This window comes from Eurosta solidaginis, chromosome 1 (genome assembly GCF_040869045.1).
Source record: "Eurosta solidaginis isolate ZX-2024a chromosome 1, ASM4086904v1, whole genome shotgun sequence".
Lineage (NCBI taxonomy): Eukaryota > Metazoa > Arthropoda > Insecta > Diptera > Tephritidae > Eurosta > Eurosta solidaginis.
Genome location: NC_090319.1, coordinates 282,442,369 through 282,460,703, shown reverse-complemented (window position 1 = coordinate 282,460,703; position 18,335 = coordinate 282,442,369). Strand labels below are relative to the sequence as shown.

Sequence of the window (18,335 nt, the reverse complement as noted above, 5' to 3'; positions counted from 1 at the left end):
TATAATTTTTAAGCGTAAAGTGTTCATCATTATAATCGCGGTATTTAGCGCGCATGACGCAAGTATGAGTGCGTGAGTACAAAGCCAAATATAAATGATGGTTTAGGGTGGTTTCGGTGGGAGAGAGTGGGGTGCCAATCAATTGAAATGCTGGGCACCGAAGTGAAAAATGTATGTACGAAAGTAAACTTTTGTAATTTCAGTCATGCTTTTAAACATAATTTCTGTTTTACTTTTTAATAAACAAATACATAAATAAAATATTTGTAAATGCGCATACAGTGGCTCACAACCACAATGGGATAGCAATTACAAAGCACTAATTCTGCTACGATTATAACAGTCTTACTAATACTGTCACAGTTTCAGTTTTGTAGAGACATAAAAATGGGTAATTGCCGTTTTCGCTTATTTGTCATTTTAACTGTCACTTCGTAGTCAAAAGGTACAGCAAACGCATTTTGTCGTAAAGCAAGCCGTTTTCATTGACATGGCAAGGTTTGCGGTTAAATTTGACCTGGAGAAACCAAGCATTCATGACTGTTCATGCTCAGCTCGCATTAAGGATTTGGCACACATTTTCGCATTTTGCTCAAATGGGCCATTTTTGGATTAGCATCATACGAACGTAAAACTCAAATAAAAACAAGTAAAGGTGTCTAAGTTCGGGTATAACCGAACATTATATACTCAGCGTCAGCTTTAATTGTACATTTCATTTCAGATAAAAAAAAATGTCTCCCCATTTCCTCTTACAATAAAACGTGATAAGTGAAATATCATTGATTCAAAACTATTTTTTGCTAAGTTATAGCTTATTATTCTAGTCTACGACCCTTTTAAACTTGTTTTATATCTAAGTTGCCGAGGTCTTTAACCGATCCCGTCTATTTTTATTAAAAATATTTTCTGCTATAAGGAAAATGTGTGTACAAAAACTTCATTACGATCCGTTAATTTTTCTTCGAGTTATGGCTCCCGAAACATAGAAAATTGCTTAGTCATAAAAGGGGCGGTGCCACACCCATTTCCAAAAATTTTAGTGTTATCCAATGTAATGTTAAAATTCAATTTAGAAAGTAAAATTCTATTGATACAAAGCTCTTTTTCGATATAGGTTATTATTTTCGTCTACGACCCTTTTAAAAATCTTTTATATAAAAGTGGGCGTGGTCTTTAACCGATCTCGTCCATTTTTTCTAGAAATATTTCCTGCTATAGGCAAAATTCGTGTACAAAATTTTATTACGATCCGTTAATTTTTCTTCGAGTTATGGCTCCCGAAACATAGAAAATTGTCTAGTCATAAAAGGGGCGGTGCCACGCCCATTTTTAAAAATTTGAAGTTTTTCCCATTTACTGTTATAAATCCACTTGTAAATGAAATGCCATTGATATAAAGCTCTTTTTGCAAAGATATAGCTTTCCACGACCCTTTTACAAATCTTTTATATAAAAGTGGGCGTGGTCCTTAACCGATTCCGTTAATTTCTATTCAAAGCATTCCTTAAAGTAAAGGCAACCTCTCTGCCGAATTTTGTTACGATAGGTTTAACGATTATTGATTTTTGATTAATCTTAACCCCTTGATCCTTATTTTTGGAAGATTTGTTATTCTAAAATGTCTTCTAAACTTTGACTTATATGTGTGTCATTTTATAGGCGAACGACTGTTCATGTATGTACAATAAGACTTTGTCTGCATATTTAGTTTGTCTTTAATGCCAATTTCAAAAAAAAAAAAAAATAAGTAATTTAACAATTTAGCTGAGTAGTTATGGTTTCGCGTGAGTGCGCTCTGCATGCCAAATAACACAATTATGTATTATGCAATTGCCTGTCTGTTGTAGCGTTTGCCATAATTTTATTATTGCTTAGAAATCCTTTGTGAATGACTAATTTGCAAAAAAAAAAAAAAAAATGAAAATTTATAAAAAATATCTACTTATTTTTTGGTTTCAAAACCTAAATCGAAGCTATTAGAAAGTTTTTACTGTACATCACACGACACCACCCTCATAACTTTTCCTCCTTTACAATGTAGAAAAAATGCTTTAAATTGTTTTTCAGTTTTCACGTTATGTCGGAAATTATGTTCCTGCAATTAACGGAAATTGCAGTTATGTCGTAATGGCTCACAATTCGAATGGGCAGTGCGAACTCTTCATAAATGCTATAATCTCGCCACGGTCTGTCGGCTACTTTCCGCGCTGTCATTAATGAATCACTTTGCTGCAGCTGCTGTGATGGACTCATAGCGGCCTAACGACAGCAGGAAGAATGCTGCATGGTAGTTGTTGTAGATGTCGCTGTCGAAAAGCTGTAATCGCATACTTTTTTTAGTTTAATCGACTTTGCTTCCTTTTTTTCTGGGACGAAAATTTTCTACATCATGTTTTGTGACAATGATAAATGCTAAGAGTTCTGTTTATAAAATTATCCCTTTACCCACTTGCTGTAATAAATATGAACTCCATTGATTTATTTTCATTTAATTTTTTTATGATCGCGGGTTCGAATCGAGCACAAGGCCTAACAATAATTTTTTATCATTATTATTGTTATGATAAATTTTTTCTTAATTGAAAAAATTTTTAAATTAGAATAGAAGAAAGAAAAAATTTAGACAACTGCCAAAGCTCGTTGTATAGATCCATTTCGGGAACTGCTAAATTCCTTCATCGGCAACGTTTAGGCGCCGCTGCTATGACCATTCAGCCATCACAGCGGTTTTTTGTTTGTCTTCATTAATCCTACTTCTATTCTGGTTCGTGCCAATCGATATTCACAACACTGCGACATCTGTTGCAGAATGGCTGTAAAAATTGGACTTGTTTGTTGGCAATGCTGCCATAGTGTCACATTTTATTGACACTTTTTCCCCGTGCTCTGGGATGTATTAACAATTTTTGTTGTTATATCGGCCTACTGATTTTAAGATCGCGGGTTCGAATCGAGCTCAAGGCCTAACAATAATTTTTTATCATTATTATTGTTATGATAAATTTTTTCTTAATTGAAAAAATTTTTAAATTAGAATAGAAGAAAGAAAAAATTTAGACAACTGCCAAAGCTCGTTGTATAGATCCATTTCGGGAACTGCTAAATTCCTTCATCGGCAACGTTTAGGCGCCGCTGCTATAACCATTCAGCCATCACAGCGGTTTTTTGTTTGTCTTCATTAATCCTACTTCTATTCTGGTTCGTGCCAATCGATATTCACAACACTGCGACATCTGTTGCAGAATGGCTGTAAAAATTGGACTTGTTTGTTGGCAATGCTGCCATAGTGTCACATTTTATTGACACTTTTTCCCCGTGCTCTGGGATGTATTAACAATTTTTGTTGTTATATCGGCCTACTGATTTTAAGATCGCGGGTTCGAATCGAGCTCAAGGCCTAACAATAATTTTTTATCATTATTATTGTTATGATAAATTTTTTCTTAATTGAAAAAATTTTTAAATTAGAATAGAAGAAAGAAAAAATTTAGACAACTGCCAAAGCTCGTTGTATAGATCCATTTCGGGAACTGCTAAATTCCTTCATCGGCAACGTTTAGGCGCCGCTGCTATAACCATTCAGCCCTCACAGCGGTTTTTTGTTTGTCTTCATTAATCCTACTTCTATTCTGGTTCGTGCCAATCGATATTCACAACACTGCGACATCTGTTGCAGAATGGCTGTAAAAATTGGACTTGTTTGTTGGCAATGCTGCCATAGTGTCACATTTTATTGACACTTTTTCCCCGTGCTCTGGGATGTATTAACAATTTTTGTTGTTATATCGGCCTACTGATTTTAAGATCGCGGGTTCGAATCGAGCTCAAGGCCTAACAATAATTTTTTATCATTATTATTGTTATGATAAATTTTTTCTTAATTGAAAAAATTTTAAAATTAGAATAGAAGAAAGAAAAAATTGTCCGAGACAAGATCATATCACCTGTCGGCTACCCAACGGATTGGGTTAATAATCTACAAATCGTAGAAAAACCAAATGGTAGGCTTCGTATTTGCTTGGACCCAAAACCACTGAACTCTTGCATCAAACGTGAGCATTTCTTAATTCCAACAATTGAGGACTTAACGTCCAAGCTTGCGAATAAAACATGTTTTTCGGTGCTTGACCTTAGCAGTAGATTTTGGCAAATGGAATTGGACGAGGACATTTCAAACCTTACGACATTTATGACACCATTTGGGCGGTTTAAATTTAATCGGGTTCCATTCGGGTTGAACTGTGCACCTGAAATGTTTCAAAAGAAAATGATCGAAATTTTTGGAGACATTCCCGGTGTTATGGTATATTTTGATGACGTGGGCATTTATGCAGACAATGAAAAATAACATGACGAAATCATGGCACAAGTTATTGATCGGGCAAAAATGAACGGTATAAAATTCAACCCGGACAAACTTCAATTTCGTAAGACCGAAATAAGTTTCATGGGTAATGTAATTTCTGGTGGGGGAATCAAGCCAAAACCAAAATACCGGGACGCAATTCGTGGAATGAAAAGGCCAAATGACAAAGCGGCTGTTTTACGATTCTTGGGTTTGTTGAAATATATTGCTCGTTTCCTTCCAAATCTGTCAAAACAAACGGCCAATCTGCGTAACTTAACAAGAAATGATGTCCCATTCAAGTGGTGTGAAGAACACGAGTCGGAATTTCAAAACTTGTTGAGCATCGTCTCATCAGAACAAGTGTTGGCAATATATAACCCGGGCAAAACATTCACGGTTCAAACGGATGCACCAAAGCATGGTTTGGGCTGTGTGATAATGCAGGAGGGACGCCCGATTGCATTTGCATCAAGAACACTGAGTAAGAGTGAGCAAAAATGGGCTCAAATTGAGAAGGAATTATTGGCAATTGTCTTCGCGTGCCAACGCTTTCATTTTTTCCTTTACGGACGTAACTTCACAGTTGAAAGCGATCATAAACCACTTGAAACACTGTTTAAGCGTGACGTTGATGACGTAACAATGCGCCTGCAAAGGATGTTTATGTTTTTGCTAAAATATCCCAACTTGTCGGTTGTGTATAAGCCAGGTAAAGAGATGTTAATTGCCGACTGCCTTTCAGGGGCACAGTTATCGGAAGTTGAGGAGGTAAATGGCTTATCCGGAATCATTCATTCGGTAACAAAAACTGTCTGTGCCACGGAAGAAAATTACAACTTTTATCGCAAAATTCTAAACGGCGATGAAAAATACTCACGAATATGCAATTATGTTGAAAATGGGTGGCCAAAGTTTCATCAGCTTGATGATTTGAGCCAACAATTTCACAAATTCATATCAGAACTGCATGTTGAAAATAAATTACAAAAGAAGATTGCTAGTTGGTTGGATGGTGCTCATCTCGGAATAGAGAAGACGCTTGCTCAGGCTCGAATGCTCTATTATTGGCCAAGAATGAATGAGCAAATTAAAGATCTTGTTACGTCATGTACCATCTGTGAAAAGTTCAAGCGAAATAATCAAAAAGAGCCTTTAAAACGGGAAGGGGTGCCGAATTATCTATTTGAGGTAGTAGCGATGGATTTGTTTGAATATGCGGTACGTGACTTTCTGGTACTGATAGATGCATATTCGAATTATCTGGCAGCCTTTAAGCTCAATAACAAAACATCGGGGCATATTATTCAAAGCATTCGGGAAACGTTTGACAAGGTCGGATATCCAACTATTGTGACGAGTGACAATGTTCCATTTAACTCGGCTGAGTTTGATCGATTCGCGACTGCATTTAACATCCAATTCAAATATTCAAGTCCAAGATACCCGCAAAGCAATGGCTTAGCGGAGAAGGCTGTTGCAATTGCGAAGAATATCCTCAAGCGGTGCTATGAAGCAGGCGAAGTCGATCAATTTCAGTACCGAATACTTGAATATAATACAACACCTGTCACAAGTATGGGTATAACTCCTTCGGAACTATTCTTTGGTCGGCTGGTTAAAACCAAATTACCGATCTCTGGTTCATTATTGGTCAGAAACAGTATCGCGGAATCGCAAATTAAAAAAACAATGGAAAAGAAAAAAGAAGTGCAAAAATATTTCTATGATCGAAATGCGAAGTCATTGCCAGCATTAAGTGAGGGTGATTTGGTAATTTTTAAAAAGAATAGTAAGGAGTGGAATTACGGAAAGATCATTGGAAATATAAACGGTAGTTCATATATTATTCGTGACGGCCTCGATAACTACTTTAGACGAAATCGCAGGTTTATTGCAAAGACAAAAAATTCCGATTTTGATGCGTCGGAATTGTTATTTGAGGAAAGTATCAAAAATGACTGTAATGGTCAGAACAAATTTAGCGAAAGTAAAATAATACCAAACGGGTCTGGATCTGGCATGGGGGTTGAAAATAACTGTGAGGCGAATGAGCGTGAACCACCAGCTGGGGTCGATTTGAATGAATCTACGTCTACGGACGAATATGAAACGGCTGGTAGTGAGGGTTCAGGAGCAGAGTCGGAAAATGAAGTATCGGACCGTGATCCTGGTTTAGATCATGCGTATACAACTCGTAGTGGTCGCAACATAAGGGCTCCACAAAGATACGGGTGGGACTGAATTAATTAAAAAAAAAAAAAGAGCGTGTAATATTGCGTTTGGTGTTACCAGAGCTGTCAGCCAAATTACACTGTCAGATTGTATTGTCAGTATTGTCAGTTGAGCATCAACCAGCAGCGTACATTCACGTCAATTTTATAAGTATCTTGTAATAAATAATAAATAAATCTACATATATTGTAAATAAAACAATTGAACTAAAATATAAAAAGTATTGTTTCCTATACTTTTTACAAAATCTAGAGACATATTCCCTTACCAAACACTGAGCAACAGTTTTAGCCTCAATGTCCTTTAAAGGATAAGCTTCTGGCCACCTTGAAAAACGATAAATTACTGACAAAATGTATCGGTACTCATTGGATGGTGGTAAATGTTCAAAACGACCGGGTGGTATGGGAATCTTTTCTAACTGAGATTTCGTGTGCCTGCCAACTTTACATTTTTGGCATTGTAAACATTGCTTAGACCATTCATTTATATCTTTATTAATTTTAGGCCAAAAATATAAATGAGTGATTTTCTTACGAGTTGATCTAATACTATGGTGGGAAACATCATGAATTAAATTAAATATTTTCCTTCGAACAGTAGACAAATCACACCAAAGGAGCTTGCCAGGGGAAAATTCTATTTGTCTTAATTGATAAGATGAAGTTTCCGATTGATTAGCTGTTAAGTGTTTAAGCTGTTCATCGAGTTCTTCGTCTTTAGCTAAAGTTTCAAAGTAAGGAATATCCAATTTAACAGAATCTACTCCTGGTCGCGATAATGAATCTGAAACAATATTATCACTGCCTTTAATGTATCGAATATCTCCAGTGAATTGCGAAATGAAATCCAATTGGCGAGCTTGCCTGGGAGATCGCTCAGTTTTTGTGAAAAGAGCTGTTGTAAGCGGTTTATGATCAGTAAGAACAAAAAAATCTCTGCCCTCAACAAAATATTGAAACTGTTTAATTGCTTCGTAAATAGCTAAAAGTTCTTTGTCGAAAGTGGAATACTTTATTTGGGCTGGTTCAGTTTTTTGCTGAAAAATGAAAGAGGCTGCCACTGGTTATTAACATATTGATGTAAAACACCCCCTAATGCTGTGTTTGAAGCATCAGTGCTAATAGAAACTGGGGCGTCTGCTTTTGGAAATGCCAATAATGTTGCATTTGAAAATGATAACTTTGCAGATTTGAATTCAGTTTCACACTCTTGGGACCATTTAAACTCCTTACCTTTTGTAATTAGCTTCTGTAAATTTGTAAGATGTGTATATAAGGGAGAAAAAATGTTTGCAAGATTTGGAATGAAACGATGATAGAAATTAACCATACCTAAAAATCTTTGTAGCTGCTTGATTGATGTAGGAGCTGGAAACTGTAATAGCTTGAACTTTTTCTTTAGTAGGTCTAATACCATTAACGGAAATTTTATGACCAAGAAAAATTAGTTCTTGAACTCCACAAATACACTTAGAAGTCTTAACCCTGATGTCATATTCAACTAATCGCTTAAAAAGACTACGAAGATGTGACTTGTGTTTCTCATGAGATTTGCTGAAGATCAAAATATCATCAAGATAAACATATACAAAGTCAAAACCTCTAACTACTTGGTGCATAAAGCGCTGGAATGTTTGCGCCGAATTTCGCAGACCAAAAGGCATAGTCGGAAATTCGAACATGCCGAAGGGGGTCATGATTGCTGTTTTATGAATGTGCTCTTCTGCTATAGGAATGTGATGATAAGCACGACAAATATCTATCTTTGAAAAAATTATACACCCTTCAAGAAAATTTGAAATGTCTTGAATATTGGGAATAGGATATCTGTCTGGAATTTTTATTGCATTTACTTTCCTATAGTCGCCACAAGGTCTCCAGTCATCGATACCTATAGGCGCCATGTGCAGAGGCGACGAGGATGGTGATGAAGACGGACGACAGATTCCTTTCCTGACACATAAAATCTAACTCTTCTTTAGCAATCTTAAGCTTTGCAGGATGAAATCGTCTAGCTTTGTGGATAGGCACATTACTCTTTGTTATGATACGATGGACAACATTGTGTTTAACAGGGGGATTGAAATCGATTTCATTAAGAAGAACTGGAAAATCTTTCAATATATCACCCCAGTTAGAACCAATGTTAAAAAATTTTGACGTAGGGAATTGTTTCTTTGAAAGGACTCCTGAAACCTTTATATTAGTTTTTGGATCAATAAGATTTTGGGATTTGATGTCTATTACAAGACCATATTTGCTTAAGAAATCAAGAAATCAGCACCAATGATTGGCTCTGTGATTTCAGCAATGTAAAATAATTGTTGAAAATTACGACATAAATTTAAAATTTATGTAAATAGTTTTGATCCAAAAACATCTATGTTTGTGTCATTCGCTGCGGAAAGAACTTGTGTTGGTACCTTCGAAACTTTGAAACAAAATGATTTCGGAATGGCGCTAATGTCTGCACCAGAATCAACTAAAAATGTTAACTTAGAATTTGGGTCAAAAACGAATAAGCGACTAGAAGGAAAAATGCTACTGTTCGTCGCTTTTACTGGTTTTTTGAGTAACTACAGGGTTGGATACATTTATTGGCCTTTTCCGAAAATTCCCCATGATACCAACACAAACCTGATGATGATAACTGTCTTGGCTTCGACTTAGATCGAGACCTAGACCTTGACCGAAACGAAAAATTTTTCTGAACACTAAGTTTTTGTATAGTATCAGTTAATGTTTGAATTTGTTTTTCTAAGCGACTAAGGTGGTCATTTTGCTCAGATGTTGATGAAGATGTTGCTTGCACATGACCTTGCTTACTTGACAGAATGATTGAATCTGCCATGTTTAATAATGTCTTTGTCTGGATTAGGCAATGTTTTAAGTGAAACTTTTATTTGTGTTGGTAATTTACGAATCCAAAGTTGTATAATGAGTTTGTCTGAAATCGATTCTGACTGTCCCGCTATTTGTTTAAGCGTGCGAAAAAATTCCGATGGTTTTATATCACCTATGTCTAGATCTGCCAGAAGGGACTCTAAGCATTGAGATTTACTAAGAGAGCTTCTTTCAGTGTAGAATATGCTGTCGAGGCCGAATTATTCCAATTATCATTAATAACCTGTATGACATCAAAAACCGTTGCAGTCATATCCTGTGATAGCGATACTATAAGGAATTCATACTTGGAAATTTCGCTAGTAATACGAAATTGAGTCTCAGCTAAAATAAACCATTGGTGAGGATATTTATTATAAAAAGGGGTAGTTTTAGGTTTGAGGAATTTGAATGCTGAATTTGAGGAGCGGGCGAAGAATTCTGATTTTGCTCTAGAGACATGACCGGTTATTGATTTTGTTCTAGAGAAATTATCGCTTGTTGACTTTGTTCTAAAGACACAACTGGTTGATACAAATTAATTAAACTCCTATTTCTAGTTATAATCGGACTTTGCAATATAGGCATAAATTAGTCGTAAAAAATAAAAAGAGAACAATCACAAATAGAATCTAAATAGCCAATAGCTTCTACTTAAAATAGTAGTTTGTATATATACCTAGTATTGTATATATACCTATTAATCACTTACAATTTGTAAATTTTACATAAGGTCAGGAACATATGATATTGGATTCACGACGAAAGATGCTTGCGGATGTAAATAAATTATTATACTTGCAATTGATTAAAACTTGAAACATTCATTTGTTGAAGATGCGGAGTTCACAATCGTGGGTCAGCTATGAATTGCTCGTCCAATCACCAGACTTTCTTTCTTTAAAATGTCATGTAATTAGCGTAGTACATTAATATGCATATTGACCATATAACATGAAATCGGCAACTATTTTGTATATACAAAATTATCCACCGGTCTGGTTAGCTGCTGTACAAATAGGTTTTTTGAATTTGTACCCGTTGGCGTAAATGCAGAAAACGATGAGTTGTTGATGCTAGATGATAATATTCATTGAAGTAGAATCCTGCTGAAGTATGCCATTGTTGCCAGAAAATAAGGTCGTTACTCCGCTGGAACTGCTTAAGAATGTTCTTTTTATCGGGGTCACCAATTTATTGAAATCGTCATCAATTTTATTAGTTGTTTTAATAAATATTTATTTAATTGAACTTTTTAAGTAGAGAAAATCTTGTAGAATAATTTTCGTTTTACAAATTTTTATTAACATATTTTCTAACGCCTATTTGATCTCTTTTTATATATTTCAAATATCAATAAAAATAAAAAGTTTTAACAAACAAAGTGAGTGAAGCCCGTTACACCTTACACTGCTTCATCTTTATAACCCTGTCACATAAACTTTTCTTTTACTCATCTTTCCTTTAGCACCATCAAACACATTGTTGTTTTAGCTCTCTCTTCCATAGATTCTTGTGCTCGAATTGTTCTCTCGTGCTGTCCTTCCTCGCCATCATTTGCAAATGAAAGACATAGAAAACATTCTTATCGGAACCCGCGTACTGAAGCAGAGGAAGAGGGCAGTCTCCACACAGTTTGAGAAGGGACTTGTTTTGCGACCAAGTGGATTTAAACGGTCAAGCGCAAAATAATCTAAGTACGTCAGTAAGATCATACCACCAACACCTGATCCCTCACCAGGTCAGCCTGCCAGCAAATAATACATGTATATGACTGTGAAGCGTTCTCAGCGCAAATCTTGCCTCAGACGGTTTCCCGATAGGTATGTCATGAAAATGATGCCACAAACTTCATTGGAAAGATCAAAAGCACAGTGGAATCAAAGAGCTGCCAGACTTTTTTGGGCAAGGCTAAAATACCTGTCATTCAAAGATGTTAAAGATCGAAATCAAATGTTAAATCGGCACACCCCAGCAATCAAATGCCCCACACAGATTAGTATTCTCTTGCTGAGTCCGTTGAGTCGGTTGAATGGAGCTTGATTCGTACTTTTACATCGATTGATGACCAGACAAAGTTTCTGCAGGATAACATAAATAAGTTATTTGATGATCACGTTCCACTAAAAATAAAAACACCTAAATACAATAATAGCCCTTGGTTCAATGCTACATTAAAACACCTTATCCACCTTCGTAACCAAGCCTACTCACGGTGGAAAAGGTACAAAACAGTCGAAGCGCATAGTAGCTTTAAAACAGCTCGGCTTACTGCAAAAAAAGCCATAAGGCTGGCCAAGGCAAATTATTTTAAGTATAAGTTTAGTTCTGCTTTGAATACAAAAGAAGAGTGGAACAAAATCAAACAAATAGGAATTGGTAAGCCCTAAAGTGACCTGTCTCATCCCCCTGATGTCGACATCAACGAAATAAATAATACTTTTGTAAGACTACCTAACTCAGCCGACAATGTGTGTATTGATAACTACTCCGTGTGTGTTAATGTTGACACTAGCCCTTTTGAGTTTGTTTGTGTCGATAATTGTGATGTTGTCCAAGCCATACTTTTTGTGAAGTCTAACGCAATGGGGCTTGATGGTATATGTTCAAAGTTTTTAAAAGTCATTCTTCCCAAAATCCTTCCGCACATTACTTACTTGGTCAACTCAATTTTGACGACAGGTGTCTTCCCAATATACTGGTAAACTGCAAAAGTTATTCCAATCCGTAAACAAAATAATGAGTATCGACCAATAGCCATACTTCCTTTCCTCTCTAATGTCGTTGAACGTATTCTACATGGGCAAATCGTATCATATGTACATAAATACAAGCTCCTGTCAGACAGTCAGTCCGGTTTCAGGTCAAAGCGGAGCTGTACAACAGCACTATTATCTGTGACAGAAGAAATTCGTGAGCGAGAGGATGAAAGTTACATTGCCTTCTTAACACTTCTTGACCACTCTAAAGCTTTCGATTCTGTAGACCACACTCTGCTCTGTAGGAAGCTGGAAAACTTATTTAACTTCTCTGGTCATGCAGTCTGTATAGATGGTAAAAAGTCTGACTTCCTACATGTCTTTAGAGGCGTCCCTCAAGGCTCTATCCTGGGTCCTCTGTTATTTGTTCTGTATATCAATGACTTACCCGATGTCCTTAAGTATTGTAATGTTCATATCTACGCTTATGATGTGCAGTTGTTTACGTGTTGTCCTAGCTTCTGCATAAGTAACTTAAACCACGATTTGAATCAAATATTTTCATGGGCTGCTATGAATGGCTTATGTATAAACCCGAATAAGTCAAAATGTATTGCTATTCATAGAAGGTCTTTTCCCACTAATGATTTAGAGAATGTAGTGTTTGACAATTCCGTTATAGATACGTAGATACGGCGAAAAACTTATGTGTAATTTTTAACAAAACATTGACATGGAAAGACCATATTTTTAGAACGGTTGGAAAAGTGTATGTATGCTATGGTTAACACAATATTTCACGCCTTTGCACATAAGACTACTTTTGGCTAAAGCGTACTTAATACCTACGCTACTCCTTGGGTGTGTGATTTACTCAAACTGTGACTATGTGTGCAAGAACGAACTAAATGTTGTTTACAACAACATTGTTAGATATGTTTATGGGTTGAAAAGACTTGATCACGTATCACAACATGCTGAAAGGTTGCTAAAAATTTCTTTCGAAAATCTTTTAAAAGTCAAAACACTGTCCTTTCTCTATAAATTGATACACATGAAGGAACCTGACTATCTATATCGTAAGCTTATTTTTCTGCAATCATCAAGATCGGTGCTTCTTCTTATGCACATTAGATACCGCACGCTAACCTCTGAACGCCAATCCTTTGTTACTGCAATACGTCTTTGGAACTCCCTACCTACAAGTAATGCTCTGCACTTCAAAAAAGAGGTAACATCATTTTTTAACGACTCTTAAACTGGATCTCAAATTGTTGTTGTTAAAATGTTCATTTCTAAGTCCCTTTTCCTTTCACTGTGTCTCCTTTTTTCTTTAAATAATATTCGATCTATAATCAGCCAAAAGTTATCATCACTACTGCTGTCTTTTAATATTTATTAATTACTTTTCTTTAGTTTTAAGATTTACATCTACATACATAAATATTTAACTATTATCTGTTATATTTAATTTAAATTGATTAATCTAATTTATTATTATAAATGTTCAATTTTTATAGCTCTTGCTATTCATGTTGTTGTTGTTGTTGTAGCGATTAGTTACTCCCCGAAGGCTTTGGGGAGTGTTATCGATGTGATGGTCCTTTGTCGGATACAGATCCGATACGCTCCGGTAACACAGCACCATTAAGGTGCTGGCCCGACCATCTCGGGAACGATTTATATGGCCACATTAAACCTTCAGGCCATCCCGCCCTCCCCACCCGCAAGTTCCATGAGGAGCTTGGAGTCGCCAGAGCCTCGTCTGTTAGTGAAACGGGATTCGCCGCTCGAAGGTCAGGTTGACAATTGGGTTGGAGAAGCTATATATTGCGCTACACAACCCCTTGAATCCTTGCTATTCATGACTAGCACTGTTAAGTAAATAATTTGTCAAAATTGTTGTGCTAGGAACAAATTTTCAAACAAATACATACATACATACAAAGTTTTTCTAAGCGAGGACGTCCCTGTTGTTGTTGCTGTTGTAGAAAAGGTTTCTCCCCGATGGCTTTGGGGAGTGTTATCGATGTGATGGTCCTTTGCCGAATACAGATCCGGTACGCTCAGGTAACACAGAACCATTAAGGTGCTAGCCCGACGATATCGGGAACGATTTATATGGCCACATTAAAGCCTCGGGCCATCCCACCCTCCCCACCCCCTAGTTCCATGATGAGCTTGGGGTCGCCAGAGCCTCGTCTGTTAGTGAAACAGGATTCGCCACGGATAGGTGAGGTTGATAATTGGGTTTGGAGCAGCTATATATTGCGCTGGCAACCTGAAACGGTTGCGCTACACAGCCCCTTGAAGCTGGTATTATAGTCGCCTCTTACGGGCATACCTACCGCGGGTATATTCTGACCCCCTAACCCGCTGGGGGACGAGAACGTCCCTCGGTGATAGCTTTGCAAGAAGAGTATTTCCGCTGTGGAAAGTTTCCCAGTGAAAATTAACCGGCTTGCAAATGCCATTCGGGAGCGACATCAAACATGTACGGCGACTAGTTCCTCGGCTTGCAAATGCCATTCGGAATCGGCATCAAACATGTACGTCGGCCAGTTCCTCCAATTTGTGAAAAAAAAAAATTAAAAAAGGAGCACGACGCAAATTGGGGAAGTTCGGCTTAAAACGCTTCGTAAATGCATATGTCTCGCCAAGTTATTAATTGCATTAGTTACTATTAGGACGAAGAAGATAACTTTCAGGAGTTGAATATAAAATATGTATTCCAAGGGTGAATTGTGCAATTAGTGAATTAGCGGATCATTCCTGCAACTAAGTACATTTCCTATACACATTTAGTTATTCCAATCTAATAAAAACAACTGCAGCATACACTTTATGGTGCAAACGAAGCTCGATGCCATATAACCTAGTATATAAAAATAACAATAAATAACAGCAAAAACGTTAAATAAAATAAATAGCAAAAAGCATGGCATGTAGATATTGCAAGGAGTTTCATACTAAAATACATACGTTGATGTACATATCTACGGATTCCTTTGTGCCTTGTATGCTAAATTTTCTATTCGATTACGAAATGTTGTTGATGCAATGGAATTGTCTGCGGCCGCTCTGAACAGTTCATCATTTGCCATATGAACATTGTATACATTTTGTATTTAGTACAAAGCTTCCTACTGCCCCATATGTCTGGCTGTTTTGAGCAGACAAAAAAGCAAAAGAATGCGATAAACGCATGGTTAAGCAAGTCAAAAGAATTCCATTGGCAAGCGAATTACAAAACTGGAAGATGGCAACGCGTGCATGAATACTTCTCATGGATGCACTCAGCCCATCTGTTAGTTGTCAGAAAAATTCAGATTAAACTATAAATAAGTGTAAGTGGTCCATGACCACAAAAACGTTTTGCCAATACCACCAGCTGTTGGATATGAGTGCTTAATAGCGGCAGGAGGAACAACAATGACTTATACAAACTTGGATGGAGGTACCAAAAACATAAGCATAAGCCATTGAGTTATCCATTTTGTACTGCTACTGCGGATATTGGGGATTACCCGTAGCGGGTTAGAGGGTCAGAATATACCCGCGGTAGGTATGCCTGTCGTAAGAGGCGACTAAAATACCAGATAAAGGGGTTATGTAGCGCAACCCTTTCGGGTTGCCAGCGCAATATATAACTTCTCCAAACCCAATTGTCAGCCTACCTATCCGTGTTTCACTAACAGAGGGGGCTCTGGCGACCCCAAGCTCCTCATGGGGAGGGAGGAATGGCCTGAAGGTTTAATGTGGCCATATAAATCGTTCCCGATATCGTCGGGCTAGCACCTTAATGGTGCTGTGTTACCGGAGCGTACCGGATCTGTATCCGGCAAAGCACCATAACACTTCCCAAAGCCTTCGGGGCGTAACCTTATCGCTACAACAACAACAACTACAACATGTATTTAGTATTACTACACGTTTAATTTATGATTTTCGAACTACTAACCACTGCCACTATCAATGACATAAAACTAACCTGTCTATTGAATATGCATACATCAACTTGTGCCCACATACATACATATATAATTATACTGACCTTTTGCTTCAATTGTCCTTATGAAATGCCCCTGGTATATGTACACAATAACGCAAATAACGCTATGTATTCCCCGGAATTCGCAAGATAACACTTTTGTTTGCTTGCTACGTTCCAAATCCGCCCGCTTATATCATTCAAATTCAATTATTTTTTACTTTTCTGTTATTAGCATTTCCGAAAACAAAAAAAAAATTTGTTATTATATAATTGTTTGTGAAATTTTGGCCAAACACCCGCTACCGATATTATTACACTCGTGTTTACCAATTGTGAAAATCTATCTGCACAATTTTTTTTTTTTTTATATTTTGCCCGTTTTGTTATTTGCCTCAGCAACAGCAAATACTTCCTTCCTTATTACTTTATGGCTTTTACTTTATTTTGCAATATTTTCTTCGCTCGCTTATGTCGTTGCTATTGGCTCCTCGCCACACAACCGATGGTTTCACTTTTCCGTTTTTAGTCGCGCACTCCACGCAATTTCACTTCACTTTTTTCCAAACTTGCTAATTGAACGTGTTACAAATTTTGCTATCTGTCTTTGTGGACGCTTTTAATAACTTTTTGTTTCCTCCGCGTTATCACCGATTTAAGCCAGCACAATGGACCAACTATGCACCAAGTTATCTGGAACTCAACACCAAACTTGTCCACGAAAGTAAATTATTTACGAATGGCTGATGTAAGTGATTGAAAAATGTCAAAAACATATGGTCGTTCGCTTGTTGTGCCACCAATCGGAAAATAGCAAATTTATAATAAATATAAGGCTTTCTGTAGGTTATTGCAGCAAGTGACCTGAAGGTTTTGATGCCAGACCATAGAGGATAAATACAATAAGTGCCGTCACTCGTTATTTTTTTGGCATTTACTCGATGTATACTGAGAGGTAGTCGCTACTTTTTTTTTGGCCGAGATGTTTATAAATGTCTTCTATACATTTTCGTGGGGTATTTGTGTTTATTTTTCCGACTGCATTTAATTAACTTACTTAATTCTCTTTCCAAAAATCACAGTTGCACAAGGGGCCGACACGGCATGGATAAATGCGAGACAATTAAAAATGTCCCTCTCATAAAACATTCGGCATCAATTTTTTAAATTTCCAGCGAAATACTCGCCACAAAATAACTAGTGACGGCTCTTATTGTAGTTATCCTCTTTGGCCAGACTGACGCGCGTGGCCCTGGGGTGTCTGCTTTCCTTAACTGCGCGTTTCGCGTGTTAGATTCTGAAAGCAGGGTTCTCCGGGCTGAGGGCGATTTTATGCTCATCATTATCATATCGCTGAGTTATTAAGCGCCGAATTCGACTCCTTATGCCCCGCGTAGCTTCAATCAGAAGTATGTTAGGATACATAGGTTTCTGAGTAAGGTTTGTTCAGAATTTCCATTCTCTACTTTATGGAAAATATTCCCTGGCAAAGTTGATGTAGTCCTAACGCCATAGTCATAACCATATTTTTACTTATCCATATCAATTGGCATCAGTTTTTGGTGCCTTAGGCCCGGTTTTTCAGTACAAGTTCAACTCAGCTTGTCAGTTAAGCTACGCTTAAACCAATTCAGCAGTTTCTCAGTTTACTTTAACTGAAGTTTAAGCTACGCTTAAGCGGCCGATCTGTCAGGTTTAAACTCTAGTTAACCTATCAGTTATTTGCGTTCGTAGGAAATGGCGTCGAATATACCCAACAAGCATTTGTGTTTGAGTACAATTAGAGCACATATTTCCGTCTTTCAGTGAGTTTTACAGCTCCGGCTCACGCTCAATTCTCACGGGAATGCTCTGGATCATTGAGAGACTTGAGAAGCAGATGTCGTGGAATTTTCGCACACGTGAAATGTTATAGGCAGATGTCGCCGCTGTTTTTCATTTAACTCATACGGCGAAAGGCTAAGCAGCGACATCTATTTTTGAAAAAGTGGGTATATTTAAGGCCACGTTGCCAACCTAAAAAGAAGTAATTAACAAATTATCTGGCTCACAAATTGAACCATTGCATTTACATACAAAATTATTTATCTGGCTCAGGATTTTGCCACCGGATGATAGTTATTGATAATTAGGCAAACTTCTAAAATCTCAAGAATCATAGCGTACTCAGCAAAAGA

The 18,335-nt window shown here is 37.1% G+C and overlaps 1 protein-coding gene across 1 annotated transcript in view; it reads right to left on the bottom strand.

The window, feature by feature from the left end:
- The window catches only part of Hmgcr (HMG coenzyme A reductase), a 221,202-nt gene extending 204,339 nt beyond the window's left edge, over window positions 1–16,863 (bottom strand). The window contains exon 1 of the mRNA XM_067760972.1: window positions 16,222–16,863. The gene's annotated coding sequence lies outside the window, so the exon portion shown is untranslated. The remainder of the gene's footprint in view (window positions 1–16,221) is intronic.
- Between the last annotated feature and the right edge of the window lie 1,472 nt (window positions 16,864–18,335).